This window comes from Solanum pennellii, chromosome 7, assembly GCF_001406875.1.
Source record: "Solanum pennellii chromosome 7, SPENNV200".
Classification (NCBI taxonomy): Eukaryota; Viridiplantae; Streptophyta; class Magnoliopsida; order Solanales; family Solanaceae; genus Solanum; species Solanum pennellii.
The window spans coordinates 27,649,967-27,663,134 of NC_028643.1; the positions used below are offsets into that span (position 1 = coordinate 27,649,967).

At 33.9% G+C, this 13,168-nt stretch overlaps 1 pseudogene; it reads right to left on the bottom strand.

The window, feature by feature from the left end:
• Positions 1 to 10,519: 10,519 nt before the first annotated feature.
• Positions 10,520 to 11,149, bottom strand: LOC107025788 (annotated as a pseudogene).
• Between the last annotated feature and the right edge of the window lie 2,019 nt (positions 11,150 to 13,168).

Here is a 13,168-nt window from a genome sequence, read left to right on the forward strand (position 1 = left end):
TCAAGCTGAAGGATAGGACCTTGAGAGCAAGTTTCCTCCCACACCTATAGTTGCCAGCAACAATCCATGTGCTTCTCAAACTTCACGTGTGAATAATGTTAGAGATGATGAAACAGAACTTTATAAGGGAATGAAATTCAAGAACAAGCAAGAACTGACAAATTCATTGAAAATTGCTTGCTTGAAAAAAGATTTTAGACTGAAAAAGGTGATCAATTCTCGTAATGTGTTTTTCTTTAAATATTCATATTCGGATTGCAATTGATGGTTGAGGGCTATGAAATTTACAAGTAGTGGCAGGGTTGCCATTAGAATATATGAAAAGTACCATACTTTTGGTTCAGAACATCTTACAAGCCATAATCTCCACGCCACGGCAAAAGTTATAGGTAAGTGCTTTGAAAATAGGTTTCCCAATGGTAAAGTCCCATCCAGAAGAGACATGTCAAATCAACTCCGCACAGAATTGAGTTGTAAGTTAAGCTATTCGAAGATTTATAAGGGCATGGAGCATGCTAAGTCTAATGTTAGGGGAACACGTGAGCACGGATATGCAGTGCCTAATGCGTATCGGTATATGCTTGAAGTTGCCAATCCAGGATGCAAGACGGCATTGTCGCTCGATAAAAATGGAAGGTTCCAGTACTTCTTTGTATCATATGCTGCTTGGATAATTGGTTTTCAAGAAATGAGAAAAGTATAGCCGTTGATGGCACATTTCTAAGGACGAAGTATGGAGGAATTCTTCTATCGGCGGTGGCACAAGATGCCGAGAATCATATATTTTCAGTGGCTTTCTATGTCATGGACAAGGAATGTGATGCCTCATATGAATATTTTTTTCAAAATATGAGAAGCTTTGTAGAAGATACTGATGAGTTGTGCATTATCTCTGATAGGCATCTAAGTATTCGAAAGATGATTTCGAGAATCTACCCTGCATCTCATTATGGTTGTTGCATGAGACACCTTGAGGAAAATATTCAAAATAACTTTCACAATTCAAAGGTAGTGTCCCATTTTTATAAAGCAGCAAAAGCGTACGATATATGTGAGTTCAATGACCATTTCAATCAAATAAGAGATTTTGTACCAAAGGTCGCTGAAGCTCTTAAACGTATTGGATTTCACACATGGAGTAGGGCATTTTGCCCGGGAAATAAGTATCATATGAATTGAGTTTATTTTTACTTTATGTGTTTTGTTTGATTTTATATGTTGTTGTGTATATATAACATTATGACGTCAAACATCGCAGAATCAGTGAATGCTATGTTTGATGTTGAAAGAGAATTTTCCATTGTCGCTCTATTTGATGAAATAAACAGGAGATTTGCATTGTTATTTTACAAGAGCTGTATGGAACTGATGCACTCCGCAAATAGATTTGTTCATTCAATTGAAAAATACATATCAAAGTATGTCAACGCGGGCAACAAGTTGTTGGCCCATCAAATGGCTAACTACAAGTTCAGTGTCACTGGTCATGGAGATGTTGCTATTGTGGATCTACAAAGAAGAACTTGTACTTATAGAATTTTTGATTTGGACAAAATACCTTGTCCACATGCCATGACAGCGATTCGATCCCAACATGGTGATGATTTTGGAAATTAGATTTACCTGTACTCCTCTCCATATTATTCAGTGGAAAAATACATAATGGCATATTATCAGGAAATTCACCCGGTGCCAACTGAAGATTCTTGGATTGTCCCTTTGGATATCATACAGAGAGAAATACCTCCTCCATATGTTGGTCCAAGTAAACCCGTAAGAAGGACATATAAGAGACGACGTGGAGTTGGTGAATCATTTCCAACAAGAAAAAATAAGTGTTCAGTATGTAGGGACTTTGCACAAAAAAACTACATGCCCAAATTGAAATGCCCCATAAGAAGTGTTAAGCGTTATGTTGTGGATTTTTAATGAATGTTCTTTCTTATTTGAGGATGATCTCTACTATATAATCTTATTTAGAAATATCCCAATGCGTGATTTGTTGCTCTTCTTTGTTTCTGTGTCAACAGATGTCAAATGTTGCTACAGGATATACTAGATGTGGCAACATATGAAACAAATGTTGCTACAGACAAATCATCTGTAGCAACATATGCCACACGTTGTGATTCGCATGTAACAACATTTGTTGCATATGTTGCCACATATAATATATCTAAAAGCACACTCCAACGTAATCATTATTTAAAAGTATATGTTGCCACAGATTATTATATGTAGCAGCATATGACTCAAATGTTGCTACATATAATCATTTATAGCAACATATGACTTAATTATTGTAACGGATGAATGTTGCGATATACGCATCAGCTGTAGCAACATTTTAACTCAAATGTTGCTACATATTATCATATGTAACAACATATACTTTTAAATAATGATTATGTGGGAGAGTGCTTTTAGATATATTAGATGTGGCAACAAATGTTGCTAGCAACATATACTTTTAAATGATGACTACGTGGGACTGTGCTTTTAGATATATTAGATGTGACAACATATGCAATAAATGTTGCTACAGACGAATTAGCTGTAGCAACATATGCCACATGATGTGACGGATGAATGTTGCTACATATAATCATCTATAGGTATATATGAATCAGATATTGCTACATATAATTATCTGTAGCAATATATACTTTTAAATAATGATTACGTGGGAGAGTGCTTTTAGATATATTAGATGTGGCAACATATGCAACAAATGTTGCTGCAGGCGAATCAGCTGTAGCAACATATGACTCAAATGTTGCTACACATAATCATCTGTCCCAATATACTTTTAACTTATGATTACGTGGGAGTGTGCTATTAGATAATACCTTTTGTTTAATAATTACGACTCTTCAGTTCACCCTGTGGAAACTTCATGTCTTGCAACATTTAAAAATTGTTGGCCTTTATAAGAACACATAAAGGGAGAGATAAGTCAAAAGTTGTCTTCTCTTCTTCTCTTCTTCTTCATTCTCAAAAATGGCTTCAACTAGTTTAAACCTCTTCGAATCCCTCCCGACTGAACTAGTAATTCTTATCGTTGAAAGGGTTGCTTCCTACTCTCTAGAAGATTTAGTTAGTGTTATATTATGTTCTAGGTTCCTCAATGAAGTTGGTAATGAACGTTCTGTATATCAGAAGGTTACATTGGCCAGCGTTCTACTGAACCTACATGGACGACGAATTAACATGCCATGTCTTTCATGAATATTTGCATAGCATCGGAGAACTTAGAAGCCTTATACAGAAAAGGCGTGGTAATTTTACTGTTTTTAGTTCTTTTACACCTTGCATCAATTTATTTTGTAATCTTAATGTGTTGTTTCTTTTATAGTTTGATTTTTTCAATCGTACTGATCCAACAGCACTGAGAATGGTTTAAAAAGCAGCAGAAGGTAGCCACGGTGGTGCAGAGTATGTGCTTGCTGTAATTTCAATCTTTGAAGGCGGTATTTCCATAAGAGAAGGCTTGATGTACATTTCCAACATGAAAAAAAATATGTCAGTAATAGTGAGAAGATGTCGACACCATTTACGGTGCATTTTAAATTGGATGTGGGTGCAAGAACCTAATATTTTGGGTGTAAGACCCATTTATTGCATTGTGCATCAACCCCTACAAAATGCCCGCGGGATTGCTTGGCCCAGTGAAAGTGACGATGAAGATGATATTCGTTGCGAATTGTGTATTGTGATTTAGAACTAGATTATCTAGTTAAATTTCTTCCGCATACTATTGTGTGGGAATAATTTAATTTAATTTGTGTTGAAGACGATGTTGATTTTATTGTTTTTTGTATTTATTTTGAAATTATATATGTGACAATATATTATATTACATATGGTGAAAATATTGCCTTCACTTATTTTGTACTTATTTTCGAATTATGATATAACAAATTATGGTCGTACACAACACTCTCCATTGTTATACGTTATTATTATTGATTATTTATGTTCTAATTCACTAAAATATGGTTCATATTTCTATTTTTTCTTTCCTAAATTTATCAAATTGTCTATTAGTGTCTCCTTGATTTTTCATCTGTAGCAACATATGCAGTTTTGGTTGTTAAATTCGCAACATATAACGAAACTGTTGCAACATATAATTATAATAAATGACTTTTTTGGGGCTTAATTCAATCAAATTGTCATGTAATTCGATATGTAACACCAATATATAGTCCTACAACATGTCTAAGTAACAAATTATGATTGTTAACAACACTCTCCATTGGATTATAGCAATTATATTTATAAAGATAATCATCTCACTAGTTCATCATACATGATCCTAGTAAATCCATACGATAGTTATATAACACCCTTCTAAGTCGTTGTTTCAAATGTTATACCTTATTATTATTGATTATTTATGTTCTAAATCACTAAAATTTGGTTCAAATTTCCATTTTTCCTTTCCTAAATCGATCAAATCGTCTATTAGTGTCTCCTTGATTTTTCATCTGTAGCAACATATGCAATTTCTGTTGTTGAATTCGCAACATATAACCAAACTGTTGCAACATATAATTATAACAAATGACTCTTTTGGGGCTTTATTCAATTAAATTGTCACGTAATTCGATATGTAACACCAATATATAGTCCTACAACATGTCTTAGTAACAAATTATGGTCGTTAACAACACACTCCATTGGATTATAGCAATTATATTTATACTGACAATCATCTCACTAGTTCATCATACATTGTCCTAGTAAATCCATATGATAGTTATATAACACCCTTCTAAATCGTTGTTCCAAATGTTATAGCTTATTATTATTGATTATTTATGTTCTAAATCACTAAATTTTTGTTCAAATTTTTATTTTCCTTTCCTAAATCGATAAAATCGTCTATTAGTGTCTCCTTGATTTTTCATCTGTAGCAACATATGCAGTTTCTGTTGTTAAATTCGCAACATATAACCAAACTGTTGCAACGTATAATTATAACAAATGAATCTTTTTTAAAAGTGGCCCAATGATAGCAAAGCCCATTCTTTTTAACAAAAAAGTAAAATAGGCCCAACCCATTCTAGAATACGTTTTCGTTTTCATTTTCATTTCAAGAATAGGATTTTCATATTTTTCATCTTTGCCGCTTCAGTTTTGGCGCCTTTTTTCACACTCTCTCTCTCTCTTCTTGTATGTTCTAGATAGGATCTGTCGCTTCACATTAAATGTATTGATCTTATTTGATTTTCTGTAAGTCACACTGTTTTATATTTGATTCGCCTTTGGTTAAACCAAATTACGATACTCCCATGATATGATTTCAAATGCTATACTAAGTCGAATTTGTGATGATGAAAAAATAATACTATGTTTAATGTTAAAATGTATTTTAAACATGGAGATCTACTTTCAATGCAAACTTCACGGTCAAAAGACAATCCAGGTCGGAGATTTTGATCTTGTCCACGATATCGTGTATGTATGTTTATTTCTAAAATATTTGGAGATTTCAGATCTCTTTATTTTTTTAATTAAATTTTATTTCTTTGTGGTATTTTAGGAGAATTCATGCAACTTCTTTAGATGAAGGGATCGTGAAGATGTTGATTTACGATCCAAGTTCGTTATTCTCTGATTGGCGAACAAAATTAAGGAGTTGGACACTGTTGATGAAATTCATATCAAAAGAAGTACTGAATGGGGGATGAAGGAGAAGAAAAAGACCAAATGTTGTAACATCTGGAAGCTAATATTGGTGTTCTTTGTTTTTTTTTCTTGTATTTTAAGCATTACTAAGAAGAATTTTGTAGAGGATACAAAACTATTATGTAGTTGTGTACAACCAATATAATTATCATAGTTGTGGAATTAAATAGACGTAGTTTTGCACTCCTGATTAAATAACAAATTATTATGTAGTTGTGACGGACGAATGTTGTGATATAAGCTTCAGCTGTAGCAACATATGATTCAAATGTTGCTACATATAATCAGCTGTAGCAACGTATGACTCAAATGTTGCTACATGAAATCATCTGTAGAAACATATGACTCAAATGTTGCTACATAAAATCATCTGTAGAAACATATGACTCAAATATTGCTACATATAATCAGTTGTAGCAATATATGACTCAAATGTTGCTACATAAAATCATCTGTAGAAACATATGAGTCAAATATTGCTACATATAATCATATGTAGCAACATATGCCACATGTTGTGACGGACGAATGTTGCTACATATAATCAGTTATAACAACATATGACTCAAAGATTGCTACATAAAATCATCTGTAGAAACATATGACTCAAATTTTGCTACAGAAAATCATCTTTAGAAACATATGACTCAAATGTTGCTATATATAATCAGTTGTAGCAACATATGACTCAAATGTTGCTACATAAAATCATCTGTAGAAACATATGAGTCAAATGTTGCTACAGATAATCATATGTAGCAACATATGCCACATTTTGTGACGGACGAATGTTGCTACATATAATCAGTTACAGAAACATATGACTCATATGTTGCTACATATAATCAGTTGTAGCAACATATGGCTCAAATGATGCTACATATAGAAACATATGTAAACAATGTTGCTACAGGCAAATCATCTGTAGCGACATATACTAAATGTTGTGACAGACAAATTGATAAAATAAACATTGTCTTTAATTACATTGGCTTTAAGATAAAATAAAACAACATAATTGATAAATTAAACATTGTCCTTAATTACAAACATAATGTCAAGGCTTTAAGCTCTGAGATATTATCCCATAAGCCCAAATATATTGCAACCGTTCAATTAGATTGTCACATAACAGTGAACTGGGTGGATGCAATTCTGACCGACTAATCAAATGCTCAATGAATGCAATGCAATATGACCCGCGCGCTGATCCACTTGCATTTTGTACCATCGATTCTATTCGACAGTTAAATTTCCATGGTTGAGTGAGCAACTTCTCTAGCAAATTATTCATTATTCCATTCTGCTTCAGCAATTTAGGCAGCAACTCGAAGACAGGTTGTATGAGTGTTAAAAACTTGTCATGTTCGTAACCACTAGGTTGCAGTCATAAATATTAATCAATTCCTCGTGTAAGAGAATCTCGAGAGTCACTAAATGGTTACCCAACGTGTTCATGACTATCAAAATCCATTTTGCATCAATCCAATCCATGCCTCCAGGAGTTGGCCTAATACCCCTGACATTGTCAATCATATCATCATCCCATACAGAGTCATCTAGTAACTGACTCATGCTTTTACCACTTGACATTGTTGCCTCATCGCTTATTTGATTATATCTATGTAGGAAGTCCGCATAGAAGTTGAGATCAAGGATTTTATCTCTGGGATCATTGTAGCCCAGGTATTCCCAATGCCTGTGACGCATGAGGTTAAGGATTTCGTCAATATACTAAAATAAAAAATAATATTAAATAGTTAGGAAGAGTAGTCACTAAAAAGACATAAGAAATAGTTAATATAAAAAGTAGGATTACCAGTCTTCCCACCAAACTGTTAGGCTTGTCATGTTCCTGAAATCTTGACCGGTAAAATCATGCATGTCGTATTCCATTTGAATATCCTTTACACTGGTCACCTTAATTTCTTCTTCTTTTTCAGCTACAGAGGGACGCTTATCAATATTTAACTTTTTATACTCCGTCACCACTTCCTCCATTATGGCCCTTCGAATTTCTCCAAACATCTTCCTCTTTAAATTTTTCATTGCCTTGACAAATGATTCTTTTCTCTGCTTGGCCTTTGGAGTATATGCATGCCGCACATTCTTTGATACAATGCCCTTTACACCCCTCTTGTTTTTTAATTCATTGACAGCTTCACTCAATTTTTGTAGATACATGATAGAATCTTCATCATGTTTCTTACACTTCTCACAGATAAATACACAATATTGTCTACAAGAGGTAGCCGCTTCGTGTTGTCCTGCACCAGTAGCAGCAGCAGCACCAACACCAGCACCATCATCAACACCAACACCCTCACCATCATCATCAGCAGTACCATAAAAAACAACTAATTCATTAATGACTTCGTTAGGAACTCTCTCTCTTTTGATGGTTGTTGCTCCAACCAACACCATTTTAACTCTATCCACAACATGATCAAAAATGGTTTCAACCAACCCTAGAGTTATTAGATATGGAATTTGCAATTCCTCTTCTGTTGTGGTAATCCATGGATGGACAACCTAAAATTGTAAAAATGAGTCATCAGTAAGAATTATCTGTTGCTACAGACGAATTGTCTGTCGCAACATGTGTCACATGTTGCAGCAGATGACTCGTCTGTAGCAACATGACACAAATATTGCTACATACGAGTCATTTGTAGCAAAATTTGTGGCACATGTCGCAACACATGATTCGTCTGTAGCAACATTTGTGTCACATGTAGCAACAAATGAATCATTTGTAGAAACATGTGACACAAATTTAGCAACATATGCCTGTAATATACTAATAATAACTTACTGCATCAAAAGGAGGGTTAAACGATTTGGAATATGCCCTTATTTGGTAGTTTTTGTTCTTGCCATCAACCATCTCATCATCCTTGGGGATGATCTCTCTTTTTTTGCAATTACTTGATGGGTCAAATAAGGAATGACTTCAAATGTCTAGGCCTGTAAAAAAGGAAAATATGTCAATAATCAAATGTTGAATTATTACTTAATATAATATAAAAAGATTAAAAACATTCAACTTTACCATGAAAGCCCATGAAAACCCAAACAAGTTATTGGTCTTTTCTCCTAAAGGCCTCAACATGTAGTCGACAGTTAGATGAAAGCTCTCATGACCGCACAGGTAGTTCATGAAAGCTTCAATATCCTTACAGAAGTTGACATGCTTCAAAAGTATGTTGTTGCCCGGATCCTTCGGCAAAAGTATATTATGTGTAAACCAAAGTAAGCACAATGACTCCTTGTGCTTCCTTGGTATATGCTCCCGTTCCAACAAACTTAATAAGTCAGAATTTTTAAAGCTTTTGCCAACAAGGGACATCAAGTCCTTCTCCTCAGTTGGCAGTGATGTTGTCCTGCTTCTTTTACTTCTTTAACTACTTTCTTTCTTCGTGGTTCTGTTTTAACAATGTATCAACGATGGGCTCAACAGGATGATGACATTTTAGCCCTGTAACTATGACAAACTCTCTTATGCCAAAGAAAACAGGCATGCCACAATAATTAATTAGAATCTCATTCTTCTTATTGGGATTTTCAAAAATGAACCTTCTCTTCAGAAGTTCATACACGATGTTCATTTGAAAACGTGGAAGTGGATCAATGGGTAAATCAAGAAAATGACCAAAACAACTATTTCGGAAAAAATCTTCCAATTGTTTTCTCTGGAGGATATTCCTGAATTTGACGAAAGGTCTTCCCAGGACTGACCTAATAATGTTGTCACCATTAGCATCAGGCTGCAGATGCACAGGAAAAGTATCTGCATTGATGATTTTAATCCCATCATCACCACTAGCATTGATCTCTTTATGAAGTTCTTGTTCTTCTTCATGAACTTCATTTATTTTTTCTTGTTGTGCCACAACTACTACTTCTGTATTTTCCCCTTCTTCTTCCTGAACTTTATTTATTTTCCCTTATTCCTCCACTTCTTCTTGTTTTCCATCTTCTTCCTCCACTACTTGTCTTTGTTCATATTCCATTTGACAAAATTCTACTTTTGCTTGAGAAGAAGAAACCGCTTCAGTTGCAAGATTTTCTAAAAGTGTAGTATTTTCGTTCCTCTTCCTAGCAATTTTAGACCTAGTCTTCTTCTGGATCTTTGTTTGGTTAGATGTATCAATATCAAGTTTTCTTTTGACAGGAGCCATTATATTGTATCTGCAACCACAAGTCAAAACAGGATAATAAGGAGATAAGCAAGTATATGCATTTCAAACCCTAATTTAATATTACCTAATAAGATATATATCAACGATAAAGTAGAATTTATGAGGACAACACAACACCGCCTTTACTATAGAAAATGATCTGTGAAAGAAGAAAGAGAAGGAGAAGTGTACTGTACTGGCAAAGGGAGAGGAGAGGAGAAAACTGAAATTAATTATTAGTATAATTAATAAATAAATCTTTGAATACGAAACGACACATTTATAGAAGAAAGGAGAGAGGAAGAGAGAGGGGATAGGAAAATGAAAATTAAAGCCGTTTAGTTTTTTAATTAGGACAATTCAAACTGTGACATATGTTGCCACATATATATTATATGTTATTACATATATACGATATGTTGTCACATATAATCTTGTCGTGTTTATTACTATAGAAGCTACATATGTTGCGACGCATATACTATCTGTTGCTACAGATGATTCGCTCTGTTGCCACATATAATTTTGATCCTTTCCATTATAATTAACATTTGTTTAAACAAAATCGAAATAATCATAAAAAACATTTTAATACATAACCACATATCTAATCAATGGTTGTAAACACAACATTTTCATCGATCTTATTTTTTTTTAGTTCTACGCATCTCTGGGTCTTCATTTGTCACTAACATAACCATTTCGAGCCTTTACAGTCCCATAATTCCATTGGAGTGAAACATACCGCAAGCGAAGGGTGTCAACACTAATTCCACATGATGGTACTTGTAATCCATCACTCAAATACTCAGCGTAAGCAGCAATAAAAATTCCACAATCTCTTCATGGTATATCATCAATCACAAAATATAATAACATTGCATTTCGATAGTCGTAAGACAAAATAATATTGGGATACTTACAGACTACTGCTTTCTTGTTGGGCAATACCAGTAACATGACTTACCTTCGAATGGGTGAGATTTGTTCTTTCCTTGGTAACATTTAAGAACTGACCAGTTGGTTCACTCATTTTGCTCAAAAAATCCACTCAACTCAAGGTACTTTGGCAACATTGTAGCCATCTTTTGAATCTCAGAGGACAGTTTTCTGTTAGACCTATTTTAGGACATGAAATCATACACTTTTATGCACAGTTCCTTCAATGCAACAACTGCCAAGACCCAATGGAATTCCGCATTACTATTTACAAGGACATTAATATCATCTGTCAAGTGCCAAGGCATTCCAGAAGGTATATCATACCCTTTCATTATGTCAATGATTTTATCCTCATATTCAATAGAATTGTCAATGTATGTTTTGAAAAAACAACTAGTGGTGGTATATTGATATATAGAATGAATCTGCTGCTTCGACTTCTTACGCAAATAGTAAAATATGATATCCACATATTGAACACATAGATGAAACAAGTGTATCAATTTAATTGTATATATTAATTTACTAAACAATACATATAAAAGTGGACATGGATTTACCTCATCATTTCAGCACCTATTGGGTTGAAACATTACGTAGAACCAGTCCTTATCCATTGAAAATGCAACAACTAAATCAAGCTGGTCAAATTTAAGTTTTGAGCAGTTGCCTAAGTAGTGATCCTCATTTTTTCCTCTGCAATTGTGTAATCATTATGAATCATTATTTACAACAAGAAGAAATTCTAATAATAGTTGAACGACCTTACTTTACTTACTTTTTTGCATGATGTTTGTAAAGACCCTCGTTTATCCATTGCGAGAAGGATGGCATTAGTTTAGTTGGACCCTCGCGGTTAATGTTAAAACCTTCAAATGGATATTGTCGCTTTACATCACAACTGACAACTTCGACTTTCTTTCCTTTCTTTTTCGCTTTTGCTTTTTCTATCTGCTTCACCTTTTCCTTCTCCTCCTTCTCCTTCTCCTTCTGCTTCTCCATATCCTTTGCCTTCTTCTTCTTCTTCTTCATCTCATTATCCTTCTCCTATTTTGCCTTCTTCTCCTCCTTCTCTTCATTTGCCTTCTTCTTCTTAACCTTCTCCTTCTCTGTTTTGCCTTCTTCTCCTTCTCCTTCTCTTCATTTGCCTTCTTCTTCTTAACCTTCTCCTTCTCCTGTTTTGCCTTCTTCTCCTTCTCCTTCTCCTTCTCCTTCTCCTTCTCTTCATTTGCGTTCTTCTCCCTCTCCTTCTCCTCCTTTGCCTTCTTCTCCTCCTTTGCATTCTTCTCCTTTTCCTTCTCTTCCTTCTCCTTCTCCTCCTTTGTCTTCTTCTCCTTTTCTTTCTTCTCAATAATCATAGAAATTATTTAATAAATAGATTTTTTCAACCTCTTACATTTCAAAGGCTGTGAAGTCTTCCTGGATCTTTGCACATCAATATTATGAGACATTTCCTTAAAAATATCAGTGAGTTTTTTAACACGACTAATAAAATAATCATGTAGCTGCTCACATTCTTCGCATAGACAAAAAGAGCATTCCATGTTAGAAGATTGAGTTGTTGTCATGGATGAAGCTTCTTGTATCATTTCATCTACAAGGTAAATAAAAAAATATTGAGATTTTACAATTCATTATAAAATAATAATAGCAGTATGTTGCAACCAATGGATAGTCTGTTGCGATAAATTAACATTATGTTGCCACATGTGTACCTGTTATTGCGCAACATATACATCTTATGTAGCAACAGATGCATCATATGTTGATACATCTGTACAGATTATTACAACATTTGAATTTTATGTGGCAACAGATGACCAACATATTAATTTTACAATTCATTATAAAATAATATTAGCAGTATGTTGCAACCGATGGATAGTTTGTTGCGATAAATTAACATTATGTTGCCACATATGTACCTGTTGTTGCGCAACATATGCATCTTATGTAGCGACATATGCATCTTATGTTGACACATCTGTACAAATTATTGCAACATTTGAATCATATGTGGCAACAGATGACCAACATATCGCTAAAATGTGGCAACATACGCTAAATATATTTTGAACGCCTAAACAACACTATATTTCTAAAATCATATCAACAAAATGGCCAAAAAAAAGGAACAATAATAGCAACAAAAAACGACTTTTCACTGAATGATAGCATTACAGATACATTTCCTCAAAATAAGGATTTTTTGAGTTGGTTGATTTTCTTTCAAAAATGATAAATAATACACACCACTAAATCGATTATTTAGTTTTTACACCTACAGAACATTTTATTGTTCATTAATTCAAGAAAAAACTTCGAAAATTATAAAGTGTTTCAAAAAATAA